Source organism: Papio anubis, chromosome 5 (assembly GCF_008728515.1).
Source record: "Papio anubis isolate 15944 chromosome 5, Panubis1.0, whole genome shotgun sequence".
Lineage (NCBI taxonomy): Eukaryota > Metazoa > Chordata > Mammalia > Primates > Cercopithecidae > Papio > Papio anubis.
The window spans coordinates 25,465,941-25,487,358 of record NC_044980.1 but is presented as its reverse complement, the minus strand read 5'-3'; positions in this window follow the sequence as shown (position 1 = coordinate 25,487,358).

Below are 21,418 nucleotides of genomic sequence, written 5' to 3'. Positions count from 1 at the left end.
GCAAAAGTTTTAGAGAATCAATTGATTATTTCACTTGTCTATTATGTTAAGAATGATTACCAGGACTGTGAGATATGGTGCCTTCTTCAGTTCACCCTAGAAAACTTAAAAATCAGGAACCCTCCCCCTATGGCAGGAAAATTATAATTAGGAGGGAACATGAAGAGAATTGCTGTAGTTTTTTAAACTTATTTTTATTAATCTGATTAACAGGTAAAAGCATTTGTCTTCTTTGTGAAAATGTATAAAGAAATACAATTATTTATGTACTTTTCTGTACATCTTTCATATTTCAATAACATTCCAAAAAATAGGATATAAGACTAAATTGAAAAAGTTCCCGTTGATCATGGTGAGAACAATTTGAGAATAAAAAAGATAAATCAGTCATGAATCTAAAATATGTAATTAAATAAACATTTACTTGAATCTGGGAGAAGAGATACAAAAAATAAGTAAGAAAAGCTTGTTCTTTGCAGCAATAAACCAGTTAATAAAAATACAACAAATGATGGCATTCTTGAAAATCATCATATTTTAAACGCAATTTAATGATTAGTTCAAGCAAAGAACATCAAGAAATGTTAAGTTGTGTGAACAGTTGTTGAGGAACAAGTTATTTACATGGTGTCAAAGAATAATCCACTATTTTATTTTTTTCATTACAAATTGAAAAATATATTCATAATGTAATCTATGTCTTCCTTAATTCAGTGCTCAAATTTGCCATCACCAATATGGGCAGCCTAACATGAATACTATACCACAGGAATTAAGCAGCATCAGCAATGCAATATCTCTGCAGAAATTATTGACCAGAATATAGAAAAAAAGGAAATTGAATTCCCAACACAAGACACTCTAAGATACCCCTCAAGGTAACTAGCCTGGACTCTTTGCCTTTAATGTTATGAAGAACACAGAGAAGTAATGGGAATTATTTAGATTGGGGAATACTAAAGACCTATAACAGAAAAACACAAGGAATGAAAATGAATTAAAAAATTAAAAGGTAAAGGAAATTGTGCAGCCAACTAGGAAAGCTAAGAATAGATATTTTGCTTGATTATATCATTGTAACACTGTTTACTTTTGTAGGTAATTGATGGTAATTTGGTTGTATTTTCATAGGAGTTAATACCCTTTGTCTCTGAGAGGTGGATGGTGAAGTATTTTGGAGTGTGAGGTTCTGATGTCTGCAGCGTTCTGCCAGAAAGGAAGATATATACCAGTGAAACAAGTTTGGCAAGGTTTTAACCATTTATTCGTTCATGTGAAGGATGTATGTGTATTTGTTGTTATTCTTTTCTCTGTACATTTGGATTGTAATGAAGAAAAATAATTTAATTAAAATAAGAACACTCAAATTTTAAAAATTTTATCCTCTCTCAGAACTTTTAAATTTCATTTGCATTAAGGAAAATTATTTAATGCAAAAGATTACCTTAAGACGCAATACTTTGCCTTCACAACTTTCTCAGTGATTTCATGCTTTATGTCACCCTAAAACAAATGGACAAATGCGTGTACTTCACAGATAAATACCAACTCAAATTTGCTTCATAAAAAGACAAATGAATGGAAAGAAATTAAAAATATATAGAAAATAGAAAATTTCAGGTTCTTTTATTAATTTTAACCAGTTGATAAAAGTATAAATGCTTATATTTAAAAAGGTCATATATATGCTACAAAGCTTAATATTTATCTTCTTTATTCACTTCATTCTTTTCTAACATTGTGCAAATGTTAGCTTTTTCTTTACAGAAAGTTTGTTATAAATATATGAATTAATTGATTTAACATTTAGATAATTCTAGTAATAGTCGATTAATATCTTAGTTCCAGATTTATCAAAAGTCTACAATGGTTTAGAAAAAAACATAGAAAGAAATATTTTTCAAGGTCGAACTGACTATATAAGGTGAGAACTTAAATAATATATATTTATAGTTTTGAAGATATTAATGCATATTTCAAGAAATTATTCTGACATCTAAACACAAACTTTTTACATATGATGGGCAGTACTACAATGGACAAACAGAATTTAAAGGAAATAATATATTGGATACTTTTCTTTGTAAACAAAGTAAAATTAACTGTTTAATACAAATATTTTGGTTTTAGTTAGTATTTAGTAGCTCATATGATCATCAATCACACTATAACAGTGAAGTCAAACCATATAGGTTACCAAATCAGAGCTATCTCCTTCCTGTCACGGAACTAAACATTTACAAATTTAAATAAATTAAATTCTAGAAAAATAATCCCCCTTTATAGGAGATAAGAGTCCCTTTGTTATTTTCATTTTGGGAGCCTGATGGAAAGAGTCCTGAATGCACAAGGGAAAAAGAAACCAGATGAAGTTTTAAGAAACTTGTAATGGCCATGCACAGGCTAAGTGATGAATTAGAATCTTGAGGATTCCTAGTTACCAGTTGAACCTCATTCTAATTACCAACACTAACTCTGATATTCTTTGAGTAAATACAGACAGTATGCCAATAGCTGAGAACCAGTTCGTAAAGACAAAATAGTTCTCCAAAATGTGCTGTGGGCTTCTCAGGTGCAAGGCAACATCCCAAAGCCACAGGGCAGGGCAGGAGAGCTGAGATACAGCTTCGAACAAGAGTGGCTTATCCTGACTGTCAGGCAACAGCCTGCCAAAGGCCAAGAACAGGGAACTGTAGTAAAAAGAAAGTATTTGAACAACTTAAAAAGAGAGACAAGAGTGGAGCATAAACAACATATGCAGACCCAAATATATGGCAGTGGATTAAAAATCAAAGTGAAATCTTTCATAGTAGAAAAAAATTATATTAGAGTTCCAGTCCTCAGATTCCATTCCTGCTAGAGGGAAGGTCTTGATAATTCTCCTAAAATATTGGTAGTAGGCTAAATCTAACTATAGCTGTAAAAAGGCCAGACACAACTAAGCTGCTGATTAGATACCAATCATACAATCTAGTAGCCTGTTAGAATATGGAGTATGACCATTTCTGGAAGTTACATTATTAGTGCCAACTTTTAGTGTTTGTTTTTATAGTCACTGACCTACATATAACTAAGATTGTGAAATTTGAAAGAAGCACAAAAATATAACCCATAATCAAGAAAGAAAAGGATCAATAGAAGAATATTTTGAAATAATCAAACCAAATATTTAAAATAACTATGCAAAATAATAGAAAAATGATCTATTGGAAAGTTACATGGATAAACAGATGACAATTTTTAACACATAAAATGAAGCTATGAATAGCAAATGGGAATGTTAGAACAGAAAAATGAAATAACATTAATAAAAACATTTATCATTGAAATTCAGTGAATTAGATTCAATAGAAAAAGTATCATTCAAATTAAAGCCAGTCTACAAATTATCTATAATGGAAGAGTAAAACAAACAAAAAACAAAAATAAAATAAGAAACAATAAAAAATTAACAGAATATTCAAGACCTGTGGAAAATGTAAAATGGTTTAGCATGCATGTAACAGGAGTCCCAGGCGGAAAGCAATGAAAAAACTAAGCATAAGACACATTTGAGGAAACAGTAGCCAAGAATTTTCCCAAAATATTATAGTGCCTTAACTCTGAGATCTACGATGCTCAGTCTATCCAAATCAGGATAAATGCATAGAAAACTGAACTAGGCATATTATAGTCAAAGGGCTGTACACTAAATAAGGGAGGAAATCATAAAAACTGCTGGGCTCTTGGGAAATGGCACATTTTAAAGAATCAAATAAGCACAATGACATTAAAATCTTACTAGAATAAAATAAAGAAAGAAGCCAAAGGAGATAATGGAATAACACATTTAAAGTGCTGAGGACAAGGTAAACTACAAACCTGAAATACTATATCTAGAAAAATAATATTTCAAAAAGAAGGCAAAATAACTACATATTTAAAGATAATTGTTAAATATGTAATTTAATTTTTCTCCAGCAAATTTGCATTACAGTAATTGATAAAGTAGTTTTTCATTCTGAAATTATATAATATGAAATCCAAATGTGTAGAGAGAAATACCACAAGTGGTAAACATATGAATAAGGATAACTTATCTGGTCACCAAAAGAAAAAATGAATTGGTAAAGCACACTGATAGAAAATAATTATTGTAGATATATATGAAAAAAAAAAAACACCATTCATTTCCAAAATGTACAAGTGCCCCTAGAAAGGACAAGTGAATTTAATAAATTATGAACATAAAAATTTATTATAATTGACTAAATAAGATATACAGATAGATGTTAAGTCCCTTAAAAGTTGCAGAACATCATTAGTTATCAGAGACATGAAAATTAAACCATAAAGCAATTCTAACACTAGAACGGCAAGGATTAAAAAGACTGACAATCGAAAATGTTGGTGAGGATGTATAACAAATAGAACTTTCATATTTTATGAATGCGAGTGTAAAGTGTTAACGCTTTTGAGAAGATGTTGGCAATATCTTAAAAATAAAAAGTATTTCTACGTCATGACCAAGACACCGTTTTCCTGAAGAAATGAAAATGTGTGTCCACGAGAAATTTGCATCAGCATTATTCATAGTAGACCAAAAAAGGGAAATAAGATTTCAACAACTGCCAATAATCTTAAAATTATGATATTTTCATACAATGGAATTCTACTTTGGGATAACAGTAAATTAACTACTGAGACATACTATAACATGGATAAATATTGAAAAATTTACCTTAAAAACATAATGAGCAAAAGAAGCAGATACAGAAACAAAGTGTATGTATTATACTACATATATTACCTATTGTAGGTTATCTATTGATGTTTATGAAATTACACCAAAGAACTGTAACTTAAAATAATAAACATTTGGCTAGGTGTGGTGGCTCACACCTGTAATCCCAACACTTTAGGAGGCCAAGGAGTGCAGATTACCTGAGCTCAGGTGTTCCCAACCAGCGTGGGCAACAGGGTGAAACCCTGTCTCTACTAATATACAAAAAATTAGTCGGGCGTGGTGGCATGCACCTCTAGTCCCAGCTACTTGGGAGGTTGAAGCAGGAGAATTGCTTAAACTCATGAGGCAGAGGTTGCAGTGAGCCAAGATCATGCCACTGCACTCCAGCCTGGGCAACAGAGTGAGACTTTGTCTCAAACAAACAAACAAATCAAAACAGAAAACAATAAACATTTATCTCACAGTTTCTGTAAGTCAGAAATCTGGGCACATCTTAGCTGGACACCTCTGATTGAAACGCTCCTGAATTAGCCGTCAGGGTGTTAACTTGGGTTGTAGTATCACCTGAAGGTACTATATGGGAAGACCTACTCCTAGAATCTCATGTGCATGTTGAGAAAAGTCATTTCCTCCTGGATTTTTAAGACTCTGAGTCTCAGTTCCAAACTGAGTGTTGGTCATAAACTTCCCTCAGTTTTGCACCAGGAAGAGCTTTTAAAACCTCACAGTATTTTCAAAGTGAGAGAAAGAATGAGCCCAATGTGGAAGCCACAGTCTTCTTATAATAATCTGGTAAGTGGTCTTTTTGTTTTTGTTTTTCCATTTGTTTGTTTGTTTTTGCCACATTCTAGTCATTGGAAGCAAGCTATTAGACCCAATACACACCAAAGGGAGGGAATTACATCAGGGCATGAATATGAGGACTTGAAAAGTATTAGTGGATGTGTCAGAGGCTGTTTTTCACATTGATGAATCTATTTATACAAAACACAAGAATCAGCTAAATTATGCTGACTAAAATCAGCAAGTGGTAATATACAATAGTGGAAAAATTTAACTAGAAAGAAGAGTGAAGACATTCTCCGGGAGGACAGAAGTGATTTATATCTTTTTTCAGATAATAACAGTAATAATAAGGGTTGTTTCAACTTTGAAAACAATCTACAATGATTTATACATTATATTAATTATAGTAATAATAGGGGTAGTTTCCATTTTGAAAGCAAACTACATTCATGAAACTGAAGCATAATATATGTATAATTGATACAATAATAAAATTATAAGAACAAAAATCATGAAATCAAATACATATTTGAATATTGTAGAAGTAATGAATCTTTTAAAATTAGTTAAAGGGTAACAAAGTGTCAACACATCACATTTAATTTTCCATAAAAATACTTGGCAATTTGTTGCTGAAAATGCTTATAACCATAACATACATTTTCTTAAACAGTAGCTATTTCCAATATTTGGACATAATATATTAAATATGAACACATTGTCTATTGATTTTTATTTTAAACCGTCATCTTGGCTTCAGAACTATCAGCTTTTTAAAAAACACCAAAGGCTTTTCTAAACAAAAATCTTCAGCTTTCAGTTTTGTCACAGAAAATCAGAATATGTATTAAGAGCCCATAGCAGTGTTTCACATATATTAGTAGATCATAACTTTTTTTTTTTTTTGAGATGGACTCTTGCTCTGTTGCCCAGGCTGGAATGCAGTGGTGCGATCTCAGCTCACTGCAAGCTCTGCCTCCCGGGTTCACACCATTCTCCTACCTCAGCCTCCCGAGTAGCTGGGACTACAGGAGCCTGTCACCATACTCAGCTAATTTTTTGTATTTTTAGTAGGTACAGGGTTTCACCTTGTAAGCCAGGATAGTCTTGTCTCCATCTCCTGACCTCGTAATCTGCCCGCCTCAGCCTCCCAAAGTGCTGGGATTACAGGCGTTAGCCACCGCGCCTGGACCCATAAATGACTCTTTTAAAACCTAAGCCTTAAGAGGTGACAATGTGCTAACAGCCCTCACTCTCAGGGCCTCCCCGGCCTCGGAGTCTACTCTGTCAGCACTTGAGGAGCCCTTCAGCCCACCACTGCACGGTGGGATCACATCTCCGGCTGCTGGAGGCTGGAGCCGGCTCCCTCTGCTTGCAGGGAGGTGTTGAGGGAAAGGCGTGGGCGGGAACTGGGACTGCGTGAGTTCCAGGAGGCAGGCGCACGGACTCAGTCGGCCCTGCGCTCGGAGCGGCGGCCACATTGCCGGCCCAGGGCAGTGAAAGGCTTAGCACCTGGTCCAGCAGCTGCTGAGGTTGCCCGGGGTCCCAACACTGCCAGCCCACATGCACCGCACTTGAATTCTGGCCAGGTCTCAGCTGCGTCCCCGTGGGGCAGGGCTAGGAACCTGCAGCCCACCATGTTGCAGCCCCCCCACTCTGCGGTGGGCTCCTGCAGGGCCCGAGCTTCTCCTACGAGCGCTGAACCCTGCTCCACGGTGCTCGGTCCCATCAACCACTCAGGGGCTGAGGAGTTCGCGTGCACAACTCAGTCCTGGCAGGCAGCTTGCCTGCAGCCCCAGTGCCAGATCCACTAGGTGAAGCCAGCTGGGCTCCTGAGTCTAGTGGCGACTTGGAGAACTTTTATATCTAGCTAAGGGATCGTAAAGGCACCAATCAGCAGTCTATGTCTAGCTCAGGGTTTGTAACTACACCAATCAATACTGTGTGTCTAGCTCAAGGTTTGTAAATACACCAATCAGTACTCTGTATCTAGCTAACCTAGTGGGAACTTGGAGAACTTTTCTGTCTAGCACTGTGTCTAGCTAAAGGATTGTAAATGCACCAATCAGCACCCTATGTCTAGCTCAGGGGTTAGAAATGCACCAATCAGCACTCTGTCAAAATGGACCAATCAGCTCTCTGTAAAACGGACCAATCAGCTCTCTGTAAAACAGACCAATCAGCAGGATGTGAGTGGGGTGAGATAAGGGAATAAAAGCAGGCTGCCTGAGCCAGTCAGTGACAGCCAGGATACCGCTCCCCAGTGTGGAAGCTTTGTTTTTTCACTCTACAATAAATCTTATTGTTGCTCGCCTTTTGGGTTCTGGACACCTTTATGAGCTGTAACACTCACAGGGAAGGTTTGCAGTTTCATTCCTGAAGCCACGAAGACCAGGAGCTCACTGGGAAGAATGAGCAACTCTGGACCCACCGCCTTTTAAGAGCTGTAACACTCACTGTGAAGATTTGTAGCTTCACTGCTGAAGCCAATGAGACCACGAACCCACCAGAAGGAAGAAGCTCCAGACACATCTGAACGTCTGAAGGAAGAAACGCCAGACACATCATCTTTAAAAACTAACACTCACTGTGAGGGTCCGTGGCTTCATTCTTGAAGTAGGCAAGACCAAGAACCCACCAATTCCAGACACAGTATGGCCGGGAGTGGTGGCTCACGCATGTAATCCCAGCATTTTGGAAGGCCTAGGCAGGCGGATTACGTGAGGTTGAGAGTTGGAGAGCATCCTGATCAACATGGAGAAGCCCCATCTCCACTAAAAATATGAAATTAGCTGGGCGTGGTAGTGCATGCCTGTAATCCCAGCTGCTGGAGAGGAGGAGGCAGGAGAATCACTTGAACCTATGAGGCGGAGGTTGCGGTAAGCCGACATTGTGCCATTGCACTCCATCCTGGGCAACAAGAGTGAAACTCCTCATCGTCGCAGGGGAAAACAAAAACAAAAAGTAAGTATGCATAGAGGTAGTCTCTGCATATTTCTGTTTCTATATATTTAATGTATGTATGCGTACATGTGTGTATTTGTATCACAGCTTTCTAAACCAGATAAAAAGGTTAATTATATGGATAATGTGGATTTCCTGTACTTGCTCAATACATTCTATGTTCAGCCTATAGCAAATACTTCCATCTTTCTACTGGTATACATACACATTTATGTGTGTTGTTTTGATTACTGTTTTTTTTGCATAAAAACTATCCCAATCTACAAGTATAACACATTTTCATTACAGTCATGGTTTCTTTGTGTCAGAAATTTAGATAACTCGTTCCTGCTCTGCTATATCTGGGTTCTCATCCGAGATGACTCAAATGCCTGGGAGTGCCATGAACTATGTTAATTACTGCTATAATTAACCAAAGGCTTTTTCTTTAACATGTGTGATGCCTGTGCTGGGATTATTCCAAGCCTGGACTCAGCTGGTACAATTGATCAGATTACCTACATTTAGCTTTTCTACGTGGTTTGGACTTCTCAAAACCTGCTACGAGTTGCCAGAAAAGGAGCAGCAAGAAGAGCCATCAGAGAGATTATTTCAAAGCATGAGTTTGCCAAGGGATGAATTAGAAACCCCAAATGATCTTTACTTGGATGTCACTTAGCATTGCTTCTGCCACACCGTATTAATCAAAGCAGTCAAAGCAGTCACTAGATTAATCCAAACCTGACTAGATTCGAGAGAAGTTGACAAAACCCTCAACTTTAGATGTAAAAAGTAACAAATAAGTTGCAACCTTTTTTGTTTGTTTATTTTCGCTTCCACTGACTCCTTGATAATGTAACACTCACATAGAGTGGCACTACGTGCTCACCATCATTTTCGTTCTGCCCTGCATGAAGGTGTTACTTGAAACAGCTCTCTGATCTTACCTCAATTCAGGGGTTCTTTTTCTTCTCTGTTGTTGACTTTCTTTATTAGACCCTGCACCAATAATTCTGCAATTCCTTGAGTTACCAGAATTATGCTGTTTTCTCTATGTAATAGAAGTACACTCACGTCGAATTCTATGCCCCGCTCTGTGTTCTGTCCCCTGAATCACCTGTGTAGGTCTCCTTGGTTTCATTTTTATACTCCAGCCCTACCCCAACGAGATCTTAGAGTCCTTTATAAAAACATCTTTGGGTTTTGTCTATATATGCTTTGCCCAATGAGTGTCAAAAAATGTCACCATTGGGATGAAATGTGCCTAACACAATCCAACCCACTTATTCCTCACCGTCCTTCAGGGGAAAAAAAAAAAAAAAAAGCAAATACGCAAATTTTGCAAAATTACGCAAAATTTCTCCAAATATTGAAAACAACTTAAGAACATTTGCATTTTCAGAGGATCGCGTTCATATACTTCCTTGAAAAAAGACCTACGTTATGTATAACACATCTGCTATTTCTTTCTGTAAGGATTAAAAACAGGTACATTCTTATCTAATGAGACACTATGCTACCATTTGTGGACTTACATCTCATGGTCAAATAACCTTGCATTCATGGATTTATATCCCAGGGTCAAGTAACCTTACAAACACAACCAAAAGCTCAATGTTTGTGATTCATATTCTTTTCCTTGACAACACAGCAGTGTTAAATGAGTCTCAACAAAATAGACTTGATAAGTAAATGCAGCAGTGTGCTTGTTTTTGAAAATAAAATAGATAAGCAGTTGACAATCTAATTAACAAAAATGCAAAAGCACAAATAAAAACATAATTAGAAATGAGAACTGCAGCATACCAAGTGATACGTGGAAGATTTAAAATGCATTAAATAATACAAGACATAATCAATGCTAATAAATCTGAAAATGTAGCTGATTTTATAATACGAGATTTTAATTGCCACAAAACAGTAGAAACTCCAAATTAGCTATAATTTTCTGTGTTCGATATGAAATATGCATATAAATATGAATTATATTTCACATAAATACCAAATATTTTATACTCATTTTATAGTTCCTAAATGTGTATTGTAACACTCTTGAACTTGAAAAAATAATACATATAAAACTTATATATAGACATCTATATAGATACATACATTACACATAAACATACGTAAAAGTCTAAATACAAATCTTAAAAAATGATTAATTAAAAAGATATTTCACAACATATTCAGAAGCTATATTCCAGGAAAAATAGGATATTTTAGTATAAAGTTAATTTTAAATATAGCAGTTTGAAGCAATAGATTCAAATAGAAAAAGAGGAATCTGAATGTATATAAAAAATGCATTAAAGGTTATTAAATAGTTATGACTTCAAAGCAAAGTTTTAAATAATCAGAACCCCAAGCTGACAGAGGATACTAGTTGTTTACTCTGGATCTTTGCTTTCTCTTTCTCTATTTTCCTTGATTTAAAAAAATACCTAAAGGTTTTTTTGTTTTGTTTTGCTTTTTCCCCATCCCCAGATGTAGAACTATGCAGAAGAAACAGTGTTTTCTGAAGTGTCACTTACAGATAGGAACAAACACTGAGGAAATTCTGGATGTAAATGGAGATGCTCGGTTTGAACTTACCGTGGGGTGTTACGTTGTATTCGTGTTCGAAAAATCAGTTACGTACATCCTATTGTTTTCAGTGTAGATGCGTCCATTTGGATCACAACATACGGGGAATGTTTGTTTTAGCACCAAAATAGAAAGATTCTGGATCTCTGAAACCCTAGAGTAGTAAATCAGTAAATCAGTCTTTCACTTTTAAGAAAGCATATTACTTTTCTTAAACATAGGTACAGTTCAGTTTTATTTTTAAAAAAATTTAGATCATTGGGAATGAGTGAAATGTGAAATCTTAATAGATCTTGAAATTACAAAGTTGGAACTCAGAAAATTCAAAAGCAGAATAAAAGAACATGAAATATTTAGAAATGTGTTTTGAATGATTTTCAAGAACCGACAACAATGAAATAGAGCAGTTTCCTCTATGCAGCAATTACTATATACGTATATATGTATATGAATAAAGTTACACCATGTTATTCAACACAGTATTATTAGTAAAGATCATTTCCATGCTGTTCTTAAAAAAGTAATATAATGTATATCTAACATTTAGTGAATAATGATAATTCTTGTGGCCCTTATCATTTGTTATTTGCAGAAAATAATAGAAATTTTATTTTTTTTGAAAAATTATTATAAGATTTGATTTTGAATGACAAATCGTGTAAGATAGATAAAAACATGGTAAAATAAAGAATTACTCTTTAGGATAGAAAATTCGTTTTATTCACTATAAAATAGGTAATTTTATGACATACATAAAATTCTAAAAGTAAACATTCAGGTCAAATAGTTTGTAACAAGGATAAAGTCATGTTAAACAACTGAGTTTTATTTGCACATTTCTAAACTGCAAAAGAAAACAAAGTTTAAACTCATGACTGTATCATTGGGTTTTCCTTGATAAAAAATAAGCCTTGTTTTATGTGAAGATTGAAAAAGCAGACTGCAATTTAAATTATTAATGGAAACTTTAATAATAGTAGCAATAAGAATAAAAATAATACAATTGAGAATTTTAGCTAGAAATAGAGAGCTCTTTGTGCTAATCTATTTGTGCCATAAATAGTGCGAAATTTAATTGAGTTACAAGAAGATGAGACCTGAATTGTGCCAATTACAATGACATTCTTTAGAAAAATTTAAATATTCCTTATCACATATTCTGGATTCCCTAAAACAAGGGTGCCCAACCCCCAGGCAGAGCTCCTCATGACAATCTAATGTCTGATGATCTGGCATTAGTAGAACAGTTTCATCTTGAAAACCTTCCCACGATCCTCTAATCCCCCAACCCCATCTATGGATAAACTGTTCCATGAAGCTCATCCTTGGTACCAAAAAGGCTGGGGCCACTGCTCCAGAAGTTAAAGCAACTTGATGAATTACATATCAAATATGAGCTTACCACTTCTCTTAGACAATCAGAGAGAAGAATTACTAAAAACTATTAAAGCAAATACATTTAAATAAACGGTACATAATACGAGAACAATGAAATAAAACGCACCGTTTATGAAAAGTGGCAAATCATTTTCTTCATTGGGAAAAAATATGCTGTCATTTAATTTGAACTGTTTATCTGTTGTGATAACGTACACTCAAAAAAAAAAAAAGGATATCTATGTTTTGTTGTTTAATTTTTAATAGGTTGAATCATTTTTAAAACAAAATTATTTAATGGAAACAATGCATATGAAATATTCAACATAATCATATTCCAATAAATTATAGGAAAATTGGAACAATGGCATGAAAACGTTCACATGACCATGGAGAAGAAAATTCATATAACTAATCCCAAAATGAAAGTTTAAAGAGACTGTGATCTGGCTTTTTTAGATCAAGGTATAGTCTTAAAAGAAAATGTAAACATACAGGACAAAATACTTCTCTTTAAAATATTTTATTTATATAATCCTAGTATAGAAGTTCTAAAAGACAAATTAGTTAATACAGCGTGGATTAGGTATTATTTTAAGAATCAGCTATCCTCTTGATACAAGTTATTTTGATCTACATACTAAAATTAAAATAAACCAATGATAATTATATAAAATATTTGAAGATTGAAGGTTAGTTTCTGAATCTACCTATTGCTTATGAATCCTGCTGAAATTTAGTTGCAATCCTCAGCAGAATGAATTTCTCAAAATTAAAAGTATTAAGACAGTTTTGGGAGCTAGAATGACTCAAGGCATTTTTAATTTGGTGATACATCAGTGTAATTCAATCATGGGAAAACCTCATTATAATATAATTAGTAGATTTTGTGAAAATGAAGGCAATATAATATATGCTAACTTACACATTTTTCTCATTTTATTTTATTCTTATCCAACCACTGCCTTTGCATCAATAGAACACCTAGATATGTGTAATTGCTCTTAATACACTGTCTCCCTTAGCCAGAAAACATAATTTACAAGCAGTTAAGGATATATACTAAAAGTATCTAATATTAGTGTCATCACAACTTTTATATAAAAAGTCAGTTAATTCAATAATCATTTGATTTTTTCATCCAATTAATGCAAATGAATTGAAGCCTTTGGGAATTCATTATGTCAATAATAAAATATCTGGCACTTGTGGAAATATTAGTCTAAAAAGTTAATATTAAATTAAAAAGTTTTGCACTAATATGAATGCAAATTTTGTGATAATATAAATGTAAATTTTGATAAAGCAAAGTGTCATATTTTAATGTGTTTTATTAAGGAACTTATGAAGGAAAAGTTTACTTTGGATTGACAGTGGTATAAATATACAGTTTATAATTGCCTCAAACCTCCTATAATTTTTTACCTATTGTAATACAATGGATAGCTATAGACAAAAGCATATTTTATGTATGCATAGTAATGGAGTATGAACTATGAAACTTTTATCATAATACAGTATGAAGTAAAAACCATATTGACAGCCAAGTATTCTCAAGTATTCTCTTTGATGCCTATATTCAATTTGGAAAAAAAAAATCACTTTAAAATAAGTCTCAGAGTCCTACAGTAGCATTGAATTGGTAGTGAGCTGACTCTTTTTTAAAAATAAGATTGAAAAAGAAAGTTAACGATGGCATCTCACTATGTTTCCCAGGCTGGCCTGAAACTCATGGCCTCAATGGATCCTTCTGCTTCAGCCTCTAGAGTAGTTGAGACTATAGGTGCACATCACTGCACTAAGCTGAAGTCACTGTTTTGTAAATATATTTGATTTAAAACCAAAATAAAGGCCGGGTGCAGTGGTTTATGTCTGTAATCTCAGCACTTTGGGAGGCTGAGGCGGGCGGATCACCTGAGGTCAAGAGTTTGAGGCCAGCCTGGCCGAGATGGTGAAACCTCGTCTCTACTAAAAATACAAAAAGTAGCCGGGCATGGTGGCGGGCCCCTGTAATCCCAGCTACTCAGGAGGCTGAGGCAGGGGAATCAGTGGAACCTGGGAGGTGGAGGTTGCAGTGTGCCGAGATTACACCACTGCACTCCAGCCTGGGTGACAGAGCTAGACTCTGTCTCAAAAAACAAATAAAAAATAGACAGATAGATAGATAGATTAAAAGGAAAATTTAAAAAAGCTAGACATTTTAAAGTATTAAAAAATTGTGCATCAAACCCTAGGTTTGAATCTTTTAGTTAATAATACTTGTTAAAGCTTGCAACTTGAAAGAAACTAAAACAGTCTTAAAAAAATGAAGAAATAAAAAATATTATAATAACTTTTAAAACAGTGTACAAATTTTTATTATGAAATTTATAATTATGCTTTGAAATATTTCAACTTGCAAGAGAAATCTTTTGATGAAGTTCTTTTTAATTGAATAAATTATTGTAATGCCAATTTACTGAAATACAAACAGAACTATAAATTTCACAGAATGTAAAGTCAAATGACATAGTGAATCTATTTTAGAAGTTTCCTTTATAGAAATATTTTTCTTAAAGGATTTTAAAATTTGTGAATGGAGAGATAAAGTCCTATGAAAATATCTAATCTGAAATATTTACAAATTTCAGTATGAAAAATATTAGAATTAAGAATATGTTCCATGTAGCAGAATTTGCTCTCAGTGTTATAAAGTATTTGTTTTCTAAGGAAAGCTTATCCCTTGCTTTAAAGTATTATGCTTACAGAAAGAGTAATTTGAAGATGGTAATCATTTTAAGTGCACGCTCAAGAAGACTGCTGATAATTTTAATTTGAGAAATTAAACTATAAGGGCATATTGAATGCATTTATTTATCAGAACATGCCAGTAAAAGTATACATAAAAATAGTGCCTAAATATGTATCAGAAATAATATTCTACTTTTATATATTTGTCAACATTTTAAGTTACAATATTTGATGTATATGCATCCTATTTTTATTTTAGCAAGTTTTCTTTTCTATTTTGTTTATAAGTGCATGCTTTTACTTTTTTAGAAATAAATGTATCTTTATAATAGTTGTTGACTATAATTAATTAGTTCAAAACAATAATAGAGCCAGTTTTTCAATTAACAAACCAGTGTTTCAAATATTTTGTCATTTTAATTATTTTTATTGCCCCGTTTCTCACTATCTGTGTTTGGAAAATAAATTACGTGGTTCAAGTCTATTTCTTACTTTCTGTTTATCAGTTTCAATCAAGTCTTACTATGTAGTCTAACATCTGAAGATCCACTCCAGATAGATTATTTCATCTGCTAGTAATATTAATCAAGTCCTGCATTTCCTTGGTAAAATATATTTTGTCTAAAGTAGAGAGTGTATTTCTACCCTTGCATTATGTCGAGTCCTGTCCATAATTATTAGTGTGGAAGCAATGTGGATTGATGAAGATATCACAAGAATCTCTTTCCTTGATGTCAGACCTTTGCAGAGTCTTCAGACACAAAGAAGTTGATCTCTAATAGATGTTTGGGAGCTCATTCTGTTCTCCTGGATAGTTCAGGGTAATCTATAGAATTTAGATCCAGAATTCTATTTTGAGGGGTCTGCTCCTTTTGGACTATTTTTAGCATACACTTCATTAATTGTAATTCCACCCAAAGCAGAACCTTGGTACCTGGTCTGATTGTATATTTGGATGCAAATCATTTATTTGGGAGTTTATCCAAGGAAGCAGGAATGACAGTGCCAAGAACAAAGAAGAAAAATAAGCCAATTATGTTAACATTATTGAGGTAACTGCGATAGTCAAAGAGAGTTTGGTCTTTTTCAGAGAATGCCTCTGAAATTGTTACCATTGAAGCTTGCTTGTTGGAGCACTTAACTATTGACTTCCATTCACCAGTGTTGCCCATTTGCGCACATGCATGTTCCTTTTTTCCTATGCAGCCTTACTAGCCAGAGAAGAGTAACCATTCCATGCAGTCACTCCTCCAGCCTCCACCACCCAGCCACTGTCTATTCGCCCAAACTTTAGGCTGGCCCCTCTGACAGTTATTTGGTCTCTTCTGTCACCCTGTCACCAGAAAAGCACGATTTAGGTCTACAGATTGCTTCAGATGATCCTGCCTCTTTGCTCTGAGAAACTCCCTCCTCTGTTTCCTGTGGTCTGGGGATAGTAGTGGTTTCTGTTGTTGCCAACACCTTGGTTTTGGCATCATCTCATCTGGGCTGTGATTCTCCATCGCCTGGTTAACCAATTTCCTGAATCGAATTCCGCCACTTGTTCTTGCCCTTATATTCATCCACTGAACCTCATTTACTAATGATACCAATGTCACCCATGTTGTCAAGCCCTTATTCATTCTTCAACTTAGTTCTAATTAACATTTGATAATGTTGATGACAGCCGGCTTTTGCAAAAACTTCCTTCGTTGCATTCACTGAACATGTTAATTCCATTGATACCCTTATTTCTTAGCCTCCTTCACAGTGTTCCCTCTCCTCTACCAGCCACTTAATCTTGGTCATTGTCAATACTCAGCCTTAAACCTCACTGGTCATTAGACAAATGCAAATAAAAACCACAATGAAATATCATCTCACACCAGTTACAATGGCGATCATTAAAAAATCAAGAAACAACAGATGCTAGAGAGGATGTGAAGAAATAGGAATGCTTCTACACTGTTGGTGGGAGTGTAAATTAGTTCAACCATTGTGGAAGACAGTGTGATGATTCCTCAAGGATCTAGAACCAGAAATACCATTTGACCCAGCAATCCCATTACTGGGTATATACCCAAAGGATTGTAACTCATTCTATTATAAAGACACATGTACACACATGTTTATTGCAGCACTACTCACAATAGCAAAGACTTGGAACCAACCCAAATGCCCATCGATGATAAACTGGATAAAGAAAATGTGGCATATATACAACATGGAATACTATGCAGCCATAAAAATGGATGAGTTTATGCCCTTTGCAGGGACATGGATGAAGCTGGAAACCATCATTCTCAGCAAACTAACACAGGAACAGAAAACCAAACACTGCATGTTCTCACTGATAAGTGGGAGTTGAACAATGAGAACACAGGACACAGGGAGGGGAACATCACACACTGAGTCCTGTTGGGGAGTGGGGAGCTGGGGGGGGGAGTGGGGAGCTAGGGGAGGAATTGCGTTAGGAGAAATACCTAATGTCGATGACGGGTTGATGTGTGCAGCAAACCATGATGGCACATGTATACGTACGTAACAAACCTGCATGTTCTACACAAGTATCCCAGAACTTAAAGGATAATAATAATAATAAAAATGCTAGACTCACTGATTTATGTCATAAACAATATTGCTTTCACCTTTTCATTTTGCTTAAAATACTGTCTAAATTCTATTTGTTTAGTCTTCAACTCCATCTGGTACCCTGGCTCTCTCTAAATTGGTCTACTTTTCCAATGATAGATATTTTTTTTCACTAAGCAGCTAATGGTCTGCACTTTATTCCATTATGCTTTGGTCATCTATATGATTGCAACGAACTCATTATTTCCACAGAATACGAACATCAGTGCCTAAAAAATTTAATTTCTGTAATAATATCTAAAGATTGGGTTGGTATATAAGCAAATACTTCTAAAGTATTATCATTAAAGAAATATAACTCCAATAGACACACTAAGACAGGCACTCCGTTGTTTCATATTTTGATTCAATGCTAGTGTTGGCAGAAAGTATATTTCCTGCTTTGGGTGAAACTTTTTATTTTTATTTCTGTTTTTTCCTTTTATTAATTTATTTTTTTAACTAGATTAATTTTGGCTAGGTGCCTGGTGGCTCATGCCTGTAATCCCAGCACTTTGGGAGGCTGAGGCAGGAGGATCACGAGGTCAGGAGATCGAGACCATCCTGGCTAACACGGTGAAACCCCGTCTCTACTAAAAATACAAAAAATCAGCTGGGTATGGTGGCGGGCGCCTGTAGTCCCAGCTACTTGGGAGGTTGAGTCAGGAGAATGGCGTGAACCTGGGAGGTGGAGCTTGCAGTGAACCGAGATCGCGCCACTGCACTCCAGCCTGGGCGACAGAGCAAGACTCCATCTCAAAAACAAACAAACAAAAAACTAAATTTTTCTAACCAGTCAAGCTTGAGTAAATGGGCTAAATATGAAATAGGTGGCCTTGGGAGGTATCTTTATTATACCTTTGCTATAATTTTTCGATCTTACAATGAAAAGAAAGCTCACTTTGTGGATAAGTCTGAAAGAGGAGGAAAGACTGTGGTAAACCAAAATGTTTATTTGAAAACAAGTTTCCTCAAGTTACAAGTGTTTCATTTAACCTCTGCATGTGACCTGCTTTTTACTGGCAAGAATTACATTTCTGTAAGGGAAAAACTGTAAAAATCTATTTTAATGTTTATTTATATTGACCTACAAAGTAGAAAATGTCAAGTATTACTGTTCTTCTAAAATAGACCTGCTATAAAAATGCTTTTCTGTGTCTTGAATGTAAAAGAAGTGTTCTATGATCAAATGTAAGTTATTTTGATAAAACACAAAATTGAAGCTGTCATAGTAAGTTTTGAAATATAGTCCATACCATTAACAGTTAAACACATGCAATTTCAAAATAAAATGTACTTTCTAATTTATTACTGGAGGTATTAATTCAAACCTATCAGAAAGATATCTTTATTCTACTAAAGGAAGACATTACTATTTTGAAGATAGTCTTTTTGGTAGAATTTTTAAGTTTCATTTGAAATAACACTGATTCAAAATAAAATGGAGTAACTATTTGATATCAGAGGTGAAGTTCAGAAATAAGAACTATTTTGCTTCCCTCTCATCCTCCCATGGTATTGTCCTGCAGAATTGATTGAGTCACCTGTCAGATAGCAGATAATCAATCTGACTCCTGTTGACTCATTTACAATATACATATAATAAAACCATTATTGTGTGAGCATTTAAACATTAGAACAAATGAATTCTTTAAAGATCGCTGCTACCTTTAAAATCACTGATTCTTTGGTCAAACATATTCCTATTAAAATATATATATATATATATTTGTTTCAGAAGAGAAAACCAAACCCCACGTTTTCATTCATAAGTGAGAGTTAAACAATGAGAATACATGGACACAGGGAGGGGAACATCACATACTGGGGCCTGTCGGGGAGTTGGGGGCAATGGGAGGGAGAGCATTAGGACAAATACCTAATGCATATCTAGGGCTTAAAACCTAGACGATGGGTTGACTGGTACAGTAAACAACCATAGCACATGTATATCTATGTAACAAACCTCAACATTCTGCACATGTATCCCAGAACCTGAAGTAAAATAAATAAATAAACAAATGAATAAGAATATCTTTGTTTCAAGGTATCTTTCCTAAGCTCCAATTGCTTGCCAAGCATTTCAAAAAAGGTTTACAAAATAAGGTAGATCTTTAAAGATAAATTACACTTGTTTATTTATTTATGAAAGACATATTTCATTACCATTTTTTAGCAGATGCTAAGTGTAGTTTTTCACAAGAACATTTAAAATCCTCATTTCCAATATTTATTTGGAGGTATTTTTTATATATAACAAATATTTTTGTAAATGACGATAAAAATGTAAATTTTATCCGATATAATTATTGCTTCTTTCTTATAGTGGAAGGATAATAAAGGGGTTTCTTATTTCTTACTTTCCTTTATTCAAAAGGAATTATTTCAAAGGAATGTTTACAGTGGAAAGACAGGAATTCTTCCACTTTAAAAATGGGACACTTAGTGGAGAAAAGAGCAAGAGACAATAAGAAAATGAAAGTATTTTATTCAGTATAGTTAAAATCAAATAAATCCAAACTAAACAAAATGGAAACACTTCAGGATAATATAACTCATGTTGATCTTAGTGCTTTTGTACTCTGAGAAGGCCGGAATCTCTGATATCACAGATAAATATGTATCAATATTTACAAAGTAGTCATCCTTCATGTATGTGGACCTTTTAAAAACACCATGTATAACCTTTAGCAATGTTATACAAATAGATGATGCTGTAAAGTAAATGTTATTCTTTTACGGTTTTTAAAAGAATGAATTCTGGAACCAGACTGCCAAGGTTAAATCTGAGTTGTAACATTTGCTGTTTTTTATTTATTTTAGTGAACCTAAAAACAGTGTATTCCCACCTAAACATGAAGGTGATGAGAAGGTAAACACACACACACACGCATACACACATCTTGTTTTGAATATTTGGCACATGGTAGGTACTATATAATGTGCTATAATCAATAATTCTATCAACTGAACTATTATCTCTCAGGGAATGTCAAAATAATATATTGTTGAAGTTTAATTTAAAATTAAACTACTGATATTTTGTGGCTAAGGAAAATATAATTCAATTAAAAGAGAAAATTATATATAGGTATATGAATGTAATTGAAAAGCATGTTTATGATAAAACTAGCAGTTTTATTTAGAAACAGGTGATAGCATATGCTTTAAGCCACAAAGTTAATATAAAGTTGTTCATAATGACATAACCGTTGTGATGCTTCATTGTCCCCACATTATCTTGTTGCTAAAATTGTTTTCATTTTGTTATATTGCAACTCTTACTACAAGAGGATAATTTTACTTTGATGACTATTTTCAAAGTAAAGCCTAAGATGCTATTGGTGTTTTAATTAAAGTTTCTGAGGAAAAATATAAACTTTATGATTTTACCCCAAGAATTGCATAATCAATAATGGTTATACTTACACTGGATACAGCAAAAATGAAATTTTAATATTATTATTAAAGCAACATACTTTGTGACACTATATTTGAGTACAATAGATTTTTAAATCCATGAAATTAAAAATATTTTTTCTATTGAAAAATAGAAAAATATTTATTCTATTGAAAATGAAGCTTTCCTTACCTCATACCTAATTTAGCTAATTCAAATAAAGATGAAATTTAGACAGAGACACAAATCAGGATAGGGAT